The sequence below is a fragment of the Dromiciops gliroides genome, chromosome 3 (assembly GCF_019393635.1).
Source record: "Dromiciops gliroides isolate mDroGli1 chromosome 3, mDroGli1.pri, whole genome shotgun sequence".
Classification (NCBI taxonomy): domain Eukaryota; kingdom Metazoa; phylum Chordata; class Mammalia; order Microbiotheria; family Microbiotheriidae; genus Dromiciops; species Dromiciops gliroides.
Window position 1 is genome coordinate 432,159,800 of NC_057863.1, and position 13,164 is coordinate 432,172,963.

Consider the following 13,164-nt stretch of genomic DNA (forward strand, 5'->3'; position numbering starts at 1 on the left):
GTAAGAACAGAATGAGATTACTTTCCAGCCAAAGACAGCAACTAGGATCACCTGCTGATTGGGCTGAAAGAGGAGCTCAGCATGAGGTCCAGACCAAGCTAGGAACAGACTGTGTCTCCAGTGCTTTGGAGTCTTTGGCAGCAGCAGTTTCTTCTGAGGCTCAGCTTGAGGACCAGTAAGGTAGTTTGGTGGTTGGCCAGGGTGAAGTGGCTTCAGTCTCTGCTGTAGTTGGGGCGAAGCACCCTGGTTCTGAACCAGTGGGCTGAATCAAGTGGTGGCAGGCCAGTGTGGGAGCTTCTGACCATAGAGAATCAGATTTCAATCAGACATCTGCTTCCAGGTTGAGATGAGTAGACAAAGAAAGCAGTGGACTTTTTTGGAGGTGAAGTAGACCAAAATACACCCTCAGAAGAAGATAATAACAAAGTCAAAGCTCCAAAACCCAAAGCTTCCAAGAAAAATATGAATTGGTCTCAGGCCATGGAAGCACTCAAAAGGGACTTTGAAGAGAAAGTATGAGAGATAGAAGGAAGATTTAGAGAGATGGAAGAAAAAATGGAAAAGGAAATGAGAGCAATGCAGGAGAGTCATGATAAAAAAGTCAACAGCTTGAAAAGCCAAATGGGAAAGGACATACCAAAGCTCTCTGAAGAAAATAATTGCCTAAGAATTAGAATTTAACAAATGGAAGCTAGTGACTTTATGAGAAACCAAGACACAGTAAAGTAAATCCAATTGAATAAAAAAAGAGGGCAATATAAAATATCTCCTTGGAAAGACAGCTGACCTGGAAAATAAATCCAGGAGAGATAATTTGAAAAACATTGGACTACCTGAAAACGATGACCAAAATAAGGGTTTAGACAGCATCTTCCATGAAATTATCAGGAAAAATTGCCCTGATATTCTAGAAGCAAAAGGTAAAATGGAAATTGAAAGAAACCAGCAATCACCTCATGAAAAAGATCCTCAAAGGAAAACTTCCAGGAATATTATAGCCAAATTCCAGACATCCCAGGTCAAGGAGAAAATATTGTAAGCAGCTAGAAAAAAGAAATTCAAATACTGTGGAACTACAGTAAGGATAAAACAAGATCTAGCAGCATCTACATTATAGGGCCAGAGGCCATAGAATATGATATTCCAGAGGGAAAAGGAACTAGAACTACAGCCAAGAATGATCTATCCAGCAAAACTGAGTATAACCTTTCAGGAGAAAGTGGGACTTCAATGAAAAAAAAGGACTTTCAGGTATTCATGATGAAAAGACCTGAAATGAATAGAAAATTTGACTTTCAAGTACAAAAAGGCATAAAAAGATAAACAGGAAAAATAAATTATGAGCGATATTAAAATATTAAACTGTTTACATTCCTCTATGGGAAGATAATACTTCTAACTCATAAGATCTTTCTCAGTATTAGGGCAGCTGAAAGGAATATACTGAGACAGAGGGTACAGGTGTGAATTGAATATGAAGGGATCATATCTATAAAACATTTATTTTTTGTTTATCCTTGTTTTTTTGTGGGGCAAGCAGGGTAGGATGGCTTATGTCTGGGGCTGGATATGGACACAGGGCCTCCTGGGTCCAGGGCTGGTGCTTTGTCCACTGCTTCACCTAGCTGACCCATGATGACATCTTCAAAATAAAGTTAAGGGGTAAGCGGGACACATGGGAAGAAAGGGAAAGGGAGAGGTGGACTGGGGAAAAGTAGCTCATATAAAAGAAAGAAGAAAAAGCTTATGGACTGGAGGGGAAGATGGGGACAGAGTGGTGGAGTGAGTGAACTTTACTCTCATCAAAATTGGCTCAAAGAGGGAATAACATACATACTCAAGTGGGTATGGTAATATATTATGCCCTGAGGGAATGTGGGAAGGGAAGAAGATGGGGGAGGAGAGGCAAAGGAAGGAAGCCCAGATTGAGGGGATAGGGTGAAGGAAGATAGAAAATAGAGTAAATATCAAGGGGAGACAATAAGATGGAGGATAACACAGTTGGCAATAGTTACTGTAAAATTAATGATGAGCAGGATGATATTAGAAGGATGTATGAAAAATGCAAACCATCAACAAAGAAAGAACTAATGGTATCTGAATACAGATTTGAAAAGTAATTTTATTTGTTAGCTCCTCTTTCTAAAGATATTTTGTCTATTTTCTTTCACAACCTGACTAATGAGATGTTTTGCATATCTGCACATGTATGACATATTTAATTGCTGGATTTCATAGGGAGGGATGAGGAGGGAAGGAAGAAGAAAATTTAGAACACAAAGTTTTTAAAAATCAATGGAAAAAAAAAGAAAAAAAATCAATGGGAAAAGTAATGATGAGCAGGAAGAGTTCAGAGAAACCTGGAAGGACTTACATGCACTAATGCTGACTTAGAGGAACAGAGCCAGGAGAACATTGTACACAGTAACAGCAATATTGTGTGATGAACAATGGTGATAGACTTGTCTCTTTTTAGCAATGCAATGGTCCAAAACAATTTCAAAGAACTTCATGATAGAAAATGTTCTCAACATCCAGAAAAAATAATTGTGGATTATGAATGCAGATTGAACCATACTGTTTCAACTTTTGGGCTGTGTTTTTCCTCCTTTTTTGAGGCTTTTCCTTTCTGTTCTGACTCTTCTTTCACAATATGAGTAATGCAGAAATATGTTTAATGTGATTGCACATATATAACCTATATTAGATTGCTTTCTGTCTTGGGGAGGAGCGAGGGAGGGGAAAGAGGGAGAAAAATTTGGAACTAAAAATCCTATGAAAACAAATGTTTAAAACAATCCTTATATGTACCTGAAAAATAATAAAATACTGAGAGACTTTAAAAAGTATGTTTATATATATATATATATATATATATATACATATATATGTATGTGTATATATATACATATATATGTATGTGTATATATATATATATGGCATCCTATGTACCTGATTTCATTTGTAGATTGAAATACATGTCAAAACACTTCAATCAAATTTCATATTTTCTGAAGACATGAATAAATATAACTCATGGATGTCTGATGAATGCTTTGAGAGAATGAAATAACACTGTTCTACCCTCATGTCAAGTTTTTTTCTACATGGATTTTTTGAGAATTTAAAGCTTTTTTATATAGATGCAGAGGGTTTTTGGTTTTTTTTTTTAGAAATTAGCTTTTATCTTAATCTCTCATTGAACTATTATACAATGTATTAAGGAAACACAAATTTTTGTATATTATCTAAAAATCCTAGGGTTTATAGCTGACTTACCTGAGTGTTCACACCATAGGAGTTCACAAATTCTGTAGCCAATCCTAAAACCAGGAATCTCTGTTTCTGAAGTGTTTTTTACCTAGTTTCCACTCAAATGTCAAGGTATTTCAAAGATATACACATCTTCCATAGGTCTCTGGACATCTGGATTTTCAGACATGTTACTACTGCTACTAGTTTTCACATCAAAAATAATAGATATGCAAGACACGTACAAGAAGAGGAGTATTTGTTTCTCTTCCAAGAATTTGACTGAATGAAGTGTATTAAAATGTTGAACTTAATAGCAGTTCTTTTTTAATGGTCACTTCACTCTCATAACTAAAGACAGTGTCAACATGTAAACATATAGATTGGCATCTCTTCAGGCAAAAGAATAAAAAGTTCTCCCTACGTTTAAGATTTAAGGTATAATTAGCTATCAAAATTAGCTATCAAAAAACTTCAGTGCCTTCCCAAGAAGGTAATAATAACCAATAATTATAATAAAACTAGTACTTGTATAGCACTTTAAGATTTGCAATATATTTTACAAATACTACCTCATTTGATCTTCATAATAGAGGTATGTGAGATAGATGCTATTCTTATTCTCACTTTACAGATGAGGAAACTAAGAGAGAAGAGACTTGCCCAGGGTCACACTGCTGAGAGCAGATTCAAACTCAAATTGTTCTAACTCCATGTCCACCACTATCTACTTCAACAACTAGATGATAATAAATTAGCTTACTGTGTTGAGAACTACTGGATTCATAAATATGCATTTAATACTTTTATGAAAGCTAACGTTTTATTAATGCTTAGCAAAAATGAAAAAAATTAACAGGCTTTTCCCATAGGTTTAATTGAAATGAAATACCAGGTTTAAGAAATACTTGTTTTAAAAAACACAGAGGGCAGAAGCAGTTTACTCTGCAAAAGCAGATATGCACATATGTGAAGCTATTCACATATGCAATCCCCCTCTGCCTGTGCAGCTGTGTTCAGAATTATCTAATTGTGCAGGGTTGACACAACTGTGTTTTACTCGGTTCTAAAAACTGAATTCAGTGGCAAATGCAGTTGTACTTACCTTACCCATGGGTGAAATTAAAAGAAAAATCCAGCAAATATTAACATCAAAGCTTTCCCTCCATTTTTGTTAAAGGAAAACAAAGCCTTGGATTAATAGCTAATCCTATTTAAGGTCTTTCTAAATGGTATAGTCCTATATTAATAGCGCTGCAGTGAACAAAAGAAACCGCAGGTGGTTCCAGAGAGCACATCTGACTTCCAATGCAGTGACATACAGAAGCTCTAATAAAGGCGAATTAGCTCCATGAAATAACAATTTCCTATTCCCTGAGAGGACTTGCTTACTATTCATCAGAACACTTAAAATATTTTGCATTCTTCAAGTCATTTTACTTCAGAGGTGATTAACATAGTGCTGCAGAGGGGAGGGAACATGCCTTAAAAATATACAATGTGTAAAAAATCACTTATAACAATTTCCTTCCAATGTGTAATTGCATGATACATTTACTGAATTGCCCCTGACTCTGTAACACACCTAGCAAATTAACTTGCCAGTAGTTATCTGAATTTGTTTTTTGTTTGTTTGTTTTGTTTTGTTTTTGCTTCTGGGAAATGGAGAGCTTCCATGTTGAGAAATTTAGCCTTAGAAAGGAGAATTACTCTTTAACACCATATGTGGCCTCTGAGCTCCTTTGTGGGGCACCCAGGTGGCAGAGAGGATACTACACTGTGCCTCAGGTCAGGAAGACCTGAGTTCAAGTCCAGTCTCAGACACTAGCTGTATGACTCTGGACAAGTCATTTGATCACTACTTCAGTTTTTTCATTTGTAAAATGATGATAATGATTGCACCTACCCTCCAGAGAGCTATGAGGATCAAATAAGAAACTAATTATAAAGACTTAACACAGTTCCTGGAACATAATAAGTGCTATATAAAATGTTATTGTTATTTCTTAGAGATGCTTAAAAAGCACCCCCTCTCAAATTTCCTACTTGGAATGCCTAAGTTCCTTCAAAGCCCAGTTTTGGTGCCATTTTCCACATAAATCCTTGCCTGATCCTCTGAGTTGTTAGTATTCTCCTGAGTTCCCCTTCAAATTTCTTTGCATTTACTTATAATTTTACCTAATAGAATGCACATTCCCTGATGGCAAGGACTACTTCATTGTTGTCTACATATCAACAGCCACGGAGCACCCTCCTTTCTATTTTCCTAAACAGATTATGTAATTTTTTTTTCCATACATTTCCTTTACCTTTTAGGTTAAGAATGTTGATTCATCAAGTGATCTTTTCTTAAATTTCCCTAGCCTTTCCTGTTTAAAAGTGAAATAATTGCAGAGTTATGAGTGATACCACCAAGTTCCTCCACAAAAAGTTATCAATCAGGGGCAGCTAGGTGGCACAGTGGATAGAGCACCAACCCTGGATTCAGGAGGATGTGAGTTCAAATCCAGCCTCAGACACTTAACACTTAAAAGCTGTGTGACCCTGGGCAAGTCATTTAACCCTCATTGCCCCATAAAAACAAACAAACAAAAAAGTTATCAATCAATCCAATGACAAGCATTTGTTAAACAAATATTATGTGGCAGTAATGGTACCAGATGCAATGGATACAAAGATGATAAATGAAGCAATGCCTAAGATTATTTAGTGTAGCTAAGGAATTTCATTATTCTCATGTTTTGGGTGAGTGAAGAGTTTCTAATAAGTTGAACTCCCTTTTTTCATTCATTTTATTAATTCTTTCCCTTCCCTTGGATATCAAGTAATATAAAGAAGAAGTATGACATTTTAGAAAGCATTTGCTACCTTGGATAGTTTTAGATACTTGTAAAAGTTTTATGGACACATTGTAAATAAAAATTGCTTACATTTAATATATGGCTTTAAGATTTGGAAAGCATCCCCCACTCATTGCCTCATTTAACCTTTACAGCCACCCTATGATATAGATACTTGGGTATAGTTATTTAGGAGTTTATGGCTGCATGACTTATTTCCCTCAACCTTTCTGTAGACAATGAATAGAGGGAATGATTGGTTTTATTTCATCTATAATAGCTTAAGTGTTGAACTTCATGAATGCCTATAATCAATGAGCAAATAATTTTCAAAGTAAAAAAATTCACATGGCACTGAGAGAATACTAATCCAAAAAATATATATAATACATAGTCTCTGCCTCTAGGACCTTAAGCCCAGTTGGGAAGACAATGCTGATATGGGAAGAGTTAAACAACTATACCCCATCATATTCGAATAAATCTGTGGTTTGTTGACATGTAGTATCCCTGTTCAATGGCATATTTACAATCCATCCATAGAGTCTTATCTTGTGGAACTCTTGGTCTACATATTCCCTTAAGTCCTCTGTAATGCCTCTATTCATACTCTAAGATACTTAGAATTATTTGGATACAAGGGGCAGCATGTCACTTGAGGATCTATTGCCCTCCATTCTCTTTAATTATTTAAAAAAAAAATTTTCAGTTCCAAATTATACCTCTACCTCTGCCTCTTCCCCATCTTTTGAAAAGGCAAGAAATACAATATCCATTATACATACAAAGTCATGCAAAACATTTCCACATTAGGCATGTTCTGAAGAAAAAACAATAAAAAGAAAGAAAGCATGCCTCAATTTGCACTCTGAATCCATCAGTTCTCTATTTGGAGGTGGACAGCTATTTTTCTTTATGGATTCTTTAAACTATCATGATCAGTGTCATTAAGTCTTTCATGTTCATTATCTTTACAATATTCTGTTACTATGAAAAATTGTTCTACTGGTTCTGCTCACTTAACTTTGTGATAGGTTTATAAAATTCTCCCAGGTTTTTCTGAAACCATCGTCTTCATCATTTCTTTACAAAAATAATATTTTATCACATTCATACACCATAACTTGTTTGGCCCTTCTTCAATTGATGTTTATCCCCCAGGTTTCCATTTTTTGCCAAAACAAATATGAAATATTTTAAATATTTTGGAGATGTGGCTCTTTTCTTTTTCTTAGATCTCTTTGGGATACAGACATATTACTAGTATAGCTGGGTAAAACATTATGCACAATTTCAGAACTTTGGGAGCATGGTTCCAAATTACTCTCTAGAATGGTAGAACTAGTTCACAGCTCCACCAACAGTGCATTAGTACACCTAGTTTCCTATAGCTCCTCTAGCATTTGTCATTTTCCTTTTCTGTCATCTTGGCCAATCTCATAGGCTTTAGATGTGTTGTTTCAGTTTACATTTCTCTATTTTTTATTTAGATCATTTTTTTATGTAACTATTGATAGCTTATATTTTTCTCTAAGAACTGCCTGTTCATAACACCTAACCATTTACCTGTTGGGGAATGGCTGCTATTTTTATAAATTTAGTTCAGTTATCTCATTTGAAAAATGAGATCTTTATCTGAGAGACTTATTGAAAATCTTTTCCCAGTTTCCTGCTTTCCTTCTAATTTTTGGCAGCTTTGGTTTTTATTTGTGCAAAATATTTTGGGGGACAGGTAGGCAGGGCAATGAGAGTTAAGTGGCTTGCCCAAGGTTACACAGCTAGTGTCAAGTGTCTGAGGCTGGATGTGAACTCAGTTCCTTTTGAATCCAGGGCCAGTGTCCTATCCACTGCATCACATAGCTGCCCCAGTGAAATCATTTTAAAATAATGTAATGAAAATTATCCATTTACTTCTTATAAGCTTCTATATCCTTGCTTGGTCTGAACTCTTCCCCTATCCATAGACCTGACAGGTGGTTTCTTCTATGTCCCCATTATTTGTTTATGATATCACCCTTTTATGTTTAAATCACATACCCATTTTGACCTTATCTTGGCATATGGTTTGAAATATTGGTCCATTCCTTGTTTTTGCAAGACCACTTTCAGTCTTCTCAACAGTTTTAGTCATATAGTGAGTTCTTGCCCCAATAGCTGGGGTCTTTGTGTTTATCAAACTAATAGTCTACTATCCTCATTGCGTTTTGTATACCGTGTACCTAATCTAGTCCATTGTAGAACTGATATATTTCTAATATAGTCTATTGTTAAACTGCTATATTTCTTACAAAATTATTTTGATGATTACTGCTTTGTAATATACTTTGTACTGGTAGGTCTCCTTGTTATTCAATTTTTCATTGATTTTCTTACAGTCTTGTACTTTTGTTCCTCCAGATTAATTTTGTTAGTATATTTTCCTAGGTCTATAAAGTATTTTTTCATAATTTGATTTGTATGGCATTGAATAAATAATTTAATTTAGTTAGCATTGTAATTTTTATTATATTGACTTGACATAACCATGATAAATTAATGATTCTCCAATAATTCAGACCCATCTTTATTTGAGTGAATAGTATTTTGTTTATATAGCTCCTGTATGTGTTTTGGTAAGTAGTTATTGTTCAGTCATTATAGTCATGTCTGACTCTTTGTGACCCCATTTGGTGTTTTCTTGGCAAAGATTCTGGGGTGGTATGTTCTTTCCTTCTGCAGTTCATTTTACAAATGAGGAAACAGAGGCAAACAACGTTAAGCAACTTTTTCAGGGTCACACAGTTAATACGTGTCTGAGGCTGGATTTAAATTCAGGTCTTCCAGAGTCCAGGGCTAGTGCTCTATCCACTGTACTACTTAGTTCTTCTATTTGCCAAGTAGACTAAAAAGTGTTTTATATTGTCTGCAGTTTTTTAATGGAATTTCACTTTCTCTCTCATCCTGCTGAATATTATTGGAAATAAATAGAAATGTTAATGATTTGTATGGATTTATTTTATATTCTGCAACTTTACTAAGGTCACTCATTGTTTCAACTAAATTTTTAACCATTATTGTGGTTCCTTTAAGTACACCACCACATCATCTACAAAACATTTCATTTCCTATGCTTATTCCTTCAATTTCTTTTTCTTATCCTATTGCTATAGCTAACATGTTTTGTACAATATTGAATAATAGTGATGATAATGGATATCCTTGCTTCCCCCATAATCTTACTGGAAAGGATTCAACTTTAGTCCCTGTTATCTATAACACTTGCTCATGGTTTTAGAGAGATACTACTTATTTTAAGAAAAGCTCCATTTATCCACATGATTTTTTTCTGTTTTTAATAGGAATGGGAATTGTATTTTTTCAAAATCTTTTTTTGACTCTACTGACATAATCATGTAATTTTTGTTTATTTAGCCATTGGTATGACCAATTACACTTATAGTTTTCTTAATATTGAGCCAGGCCTGAATTCCTGGAATAAATGCAGTCTGGTCACAGTATATGACCTTTGTAATATATTGCTGAAATCTCCTTTCTAGTATTTTATTTTAAGTATTTGTATAAATATTCATTGGGGAGATCAATCTCTCATTTTCTTTCTCTGCTTCTTTTCTCTTTGGTTAGGTATCAAAACCATTTTTGTATCATAGAAAGAATTTCACAGGATTCCTTCTTACCTGTTTTTAAAAATTTGTTTTAAATTTGAGTTAATTATTCTTCATGTTTGTTAGAATTCACCTGTAATGGTGTAATGGTCATATGTATTTTTCCCCTTGGCAAGCTCATTTATGATTTATTAAATTTATTTTTCTGTGATATGGTTATTTAAGTATTCTCTTTCCTCTTCTGTTAATCTAGGAAATTTATATTTTTTGTAAATATTTACCCATTTCATTTAAATGGTCAAAATAGCTTCTAATAATTGCCTTCCTTTCATCTTTATTTGTGGTTCATTCACTTTTCATTTTTGAAATAGTAATTTGGTTTTCTTCTTTCTTTGTTAAAGTCAAATCAACTAAGTGCTTATCCGTGTTGTTGGATTTTTCATAAAATCATCTGGTAGTTTTATTTATGAAGTCTACGATTTTATTTTACTTTCAATCTAATTAATCACTTCTTTGATTTTTCAGGTTTTATCATTTGGTGTTGAATTGAGTATTTTTAGTTTGTTCTTTTTCTAGAATTTTTAAAATCCCATATCTAATTAGTTGAACTACAATTTCTCTCTCTTATAGATGAAAGCATTAAAATAAATAAGAACTGCTTTGGCTACATTGCACAAATTTCAGTACATTATTTTTGTCATAACCTTTAATGAAATTATTGATTATGTCTGTGATTAACTTTTTATCCACTCATTCTTTTTTTTTTCCACACAAGTGGCTGTTTATTAGAATCCTTCCAGTCTAAGACCTTTTTATCCTTCATATTATTCTGCCTCTCTAGAAAGGCACAAGAAGGGGGAGGGAGGCATAGAGGCTGAGGCTCAACCCCCAGAATGCCCCAGTCCCTCATGGCTCAGCCTCTGCCTATTTGATGAGGTCACGGATCAGGAGGGAAGGCTCCTCAGCTTGGGGGCTGCTTTTTCCTGGCTCTGAGAGTCTTTGTGTCACCTGTGTCCAGGGGTCATTGGAAATATCAGGGCCCCAATTCAGATTCACTGGGGCTTTCTTCCTTCAGGGTAGGCCAGGGGATATTATTCTGTGGGACTTAGTGCAGCAATTGAGGGCAAATCCAGGGGAGGAGGCAAAGGACTAACTTTAGAGGGAATACCTCTGAGAGTAGTTCCAGAGCTGAAGGTCTGAGACCCCCCTCACACACATAAAGGGGACACAGCTATGGGTCTGTGAGTCTAGGGGAAGACCCTGGGCCCTGAGGGGGCTGGGGCTTAAGGCTATGAATTTCCCTGCTGACCCCCAGGGACCATGGGAAATTTCTGGCTTTGCTAGGACTCCATCTTGAACCATTGTCATAGAAACGGATTTAGAGATGGAAGGGACCTTCAAAATCTGGTCTCGTTTTAGAGTTGAGGGAACTGAGGCCCAGAGATGGTGACTTTCCCAACTTTCCCATGCTTACACAACATAAATGGGAGTCAGGATTTTAATCAAGTACCTCTTTCCCATACATGATGCTTCTTCTTTCAAAAAAATTTTGCTGGAAATAAGTGGGCCACTGCCTTTCTCTCCCTCAACAAATTTCTTTTGAAATCAGAGTTCATGGCCAAGGGCAGGGAAGGGAGATGGGGAGAGAAGCCACAGTCTACGGGAGGTAGATTTTACCCCCACAACCTGTGACTGGAGCAGGGAAAAGGAACCCTAGAAGCTGCAGTGATGAGTGAACTGTGCCCTGGCCTCTCCCACTTTCTCAGACCTTTGATTGTCAAGCCACAGATCCAAAGGAGAGGTCATCTGATCAGGGCAACCAAAGAGAGGCTAGGTAGGAGAGGGATGCAGTCCTGGGCTTCAGTAACTCTCCCTGGGGGTGGAATGTGGCAGGGAAAGACTGGGATGTGGACATCTTAGTCTGGAATTCTATCCTGGGGCAGGGGAGAAGTATGTGCATTAGTGCCTGCCTTTTCCTGTGTCTGTCTATGTCTCTATGTATGGATATCTCTTCTGTATAGGGCCTGAGTGTCTGTCTAGGTATGTGGCTCTCTCTTTCCCTGAAAAAAGAAAAAGAGACTGTCCCTGCCTCTGTGTGTGTGTGTGTGTGTGTGTATCTATATCTATAGGTGTGTGTGCCCCCAGGGACCAGCCTGGCCCAGTGGTCTGAGGCAGGAAGTAAGAGGTCTCTGGGTAGGTGGATTCAGAAAAGCACTACTTGCACTTGTGGATATTGTAGCCGGTGATGTAGCCAATGATGATAATGATCCAGAACATAATGATTCCACCTGCCACCTTCATGGCGATGCCCATCTTCCCAGGGCATAGTTTGGTGTAGATCTGCTCACAGCTGGAGCTCTTAGAGGCCTGCAGGTTCATGCTGACCTCATCCTGGCTGTTGCTCCACCTGCTGTACTAGACACCACTCTCCTGGGGTTCCATCATTCTGAGGTGACCTTAAGTCCCAAGTGCAAGGCAAGGAGCTGCTCTGGTAGATGAAGTCCCCCAACGGAAGCTTGTTCTTCTCAGTCTTAGGAGAGGGTGTTGGGTGCAGAGGTGCTGCTGCCCTCCCTCTCTCTCACCTAAAGCTCCCTACCTGTCCACTGGCTCTGGGAGAAGATGTGTCTTGGATGAAGACTTCTGTTTCTCTCTGGCTTTTGGCAGGAATTGCTGTGGGACAAGGCCACCAATGCAGCTCGCTGGACTGTCTATCCACTCATTCTTTAGATTATTTACCTTCTAATAAATTTTAATCAATATATCAAAGACTAATTTATTGAATGAAATTTTACTGCATTATGACCCCAAAGAGTTTATTTAATAGTCCTTGTTTTCTGTGTTTGTTAGTTTTTAATGCTCTAATGTGTGGTCAGTTTTTGTAAAGATATCAAGGACAGTGTAATTTTCTTCAACAGTTTTTGTACCTCTTTTTAAAAATTTTCTTCTACCACTCTAATCTGATTTTTAAAATTATTGTTTTGTTCTTTTTTTGTCTTATTCTTTTGTTCTTTCAAAAATTCTTATTAGTCTCATGTTGTTGCCTTCTCCTGAGTTTGTCCTGATCTTCCCTATCACCACAGTAGTTTTGTGGTCAGTAGAGGGGTTTTTGCTCATTTTTCCAGCCTTTATCTTGACTTTGAATTCTGTTAAAATTGAACTCTACTCCTCTGGTGGGTCAGGTTTTTTTCCCTTTTGTTTTCACAGCTAGTTCTGTGGGACTATAAATTTTTGGTGCTTCCAAGGTGGTATGGTCTAGGTAGAGTTGTGGTCATTGCTCTCCTCATATGCTCTATGGTCACCATTGCAGCCACAAAACTAGTTCCTTTCTTAGCCATGGGACTGCCCCTAAAGCCCCTACTCTTTTGGCACAATGAACACTTTTCTCTGTCCTGGAAGTGTAACCCAGAACTGGGTAATGGACAATGGAATAGCTAAACAGCACCTGGTTTTGTGCCCAGTGATAACACAGG

At 36.7% G+C, this 13,164-nt stretch overlaps 1 pseudogene; it reads right to left on the reverse strand.

Annotated features, from left to right (window-relative positions):
* Nucleotides 1–11,908: 11,908 nt before the first annotated feature.
* LOC122751565 lies at nucleotides 11,909–12,139 on the reverse strand (annotated as a pseudogene).
* Between the last annotated feature and the right edge of the window lie 1,025 nt (nucleotides 12,140–13,164).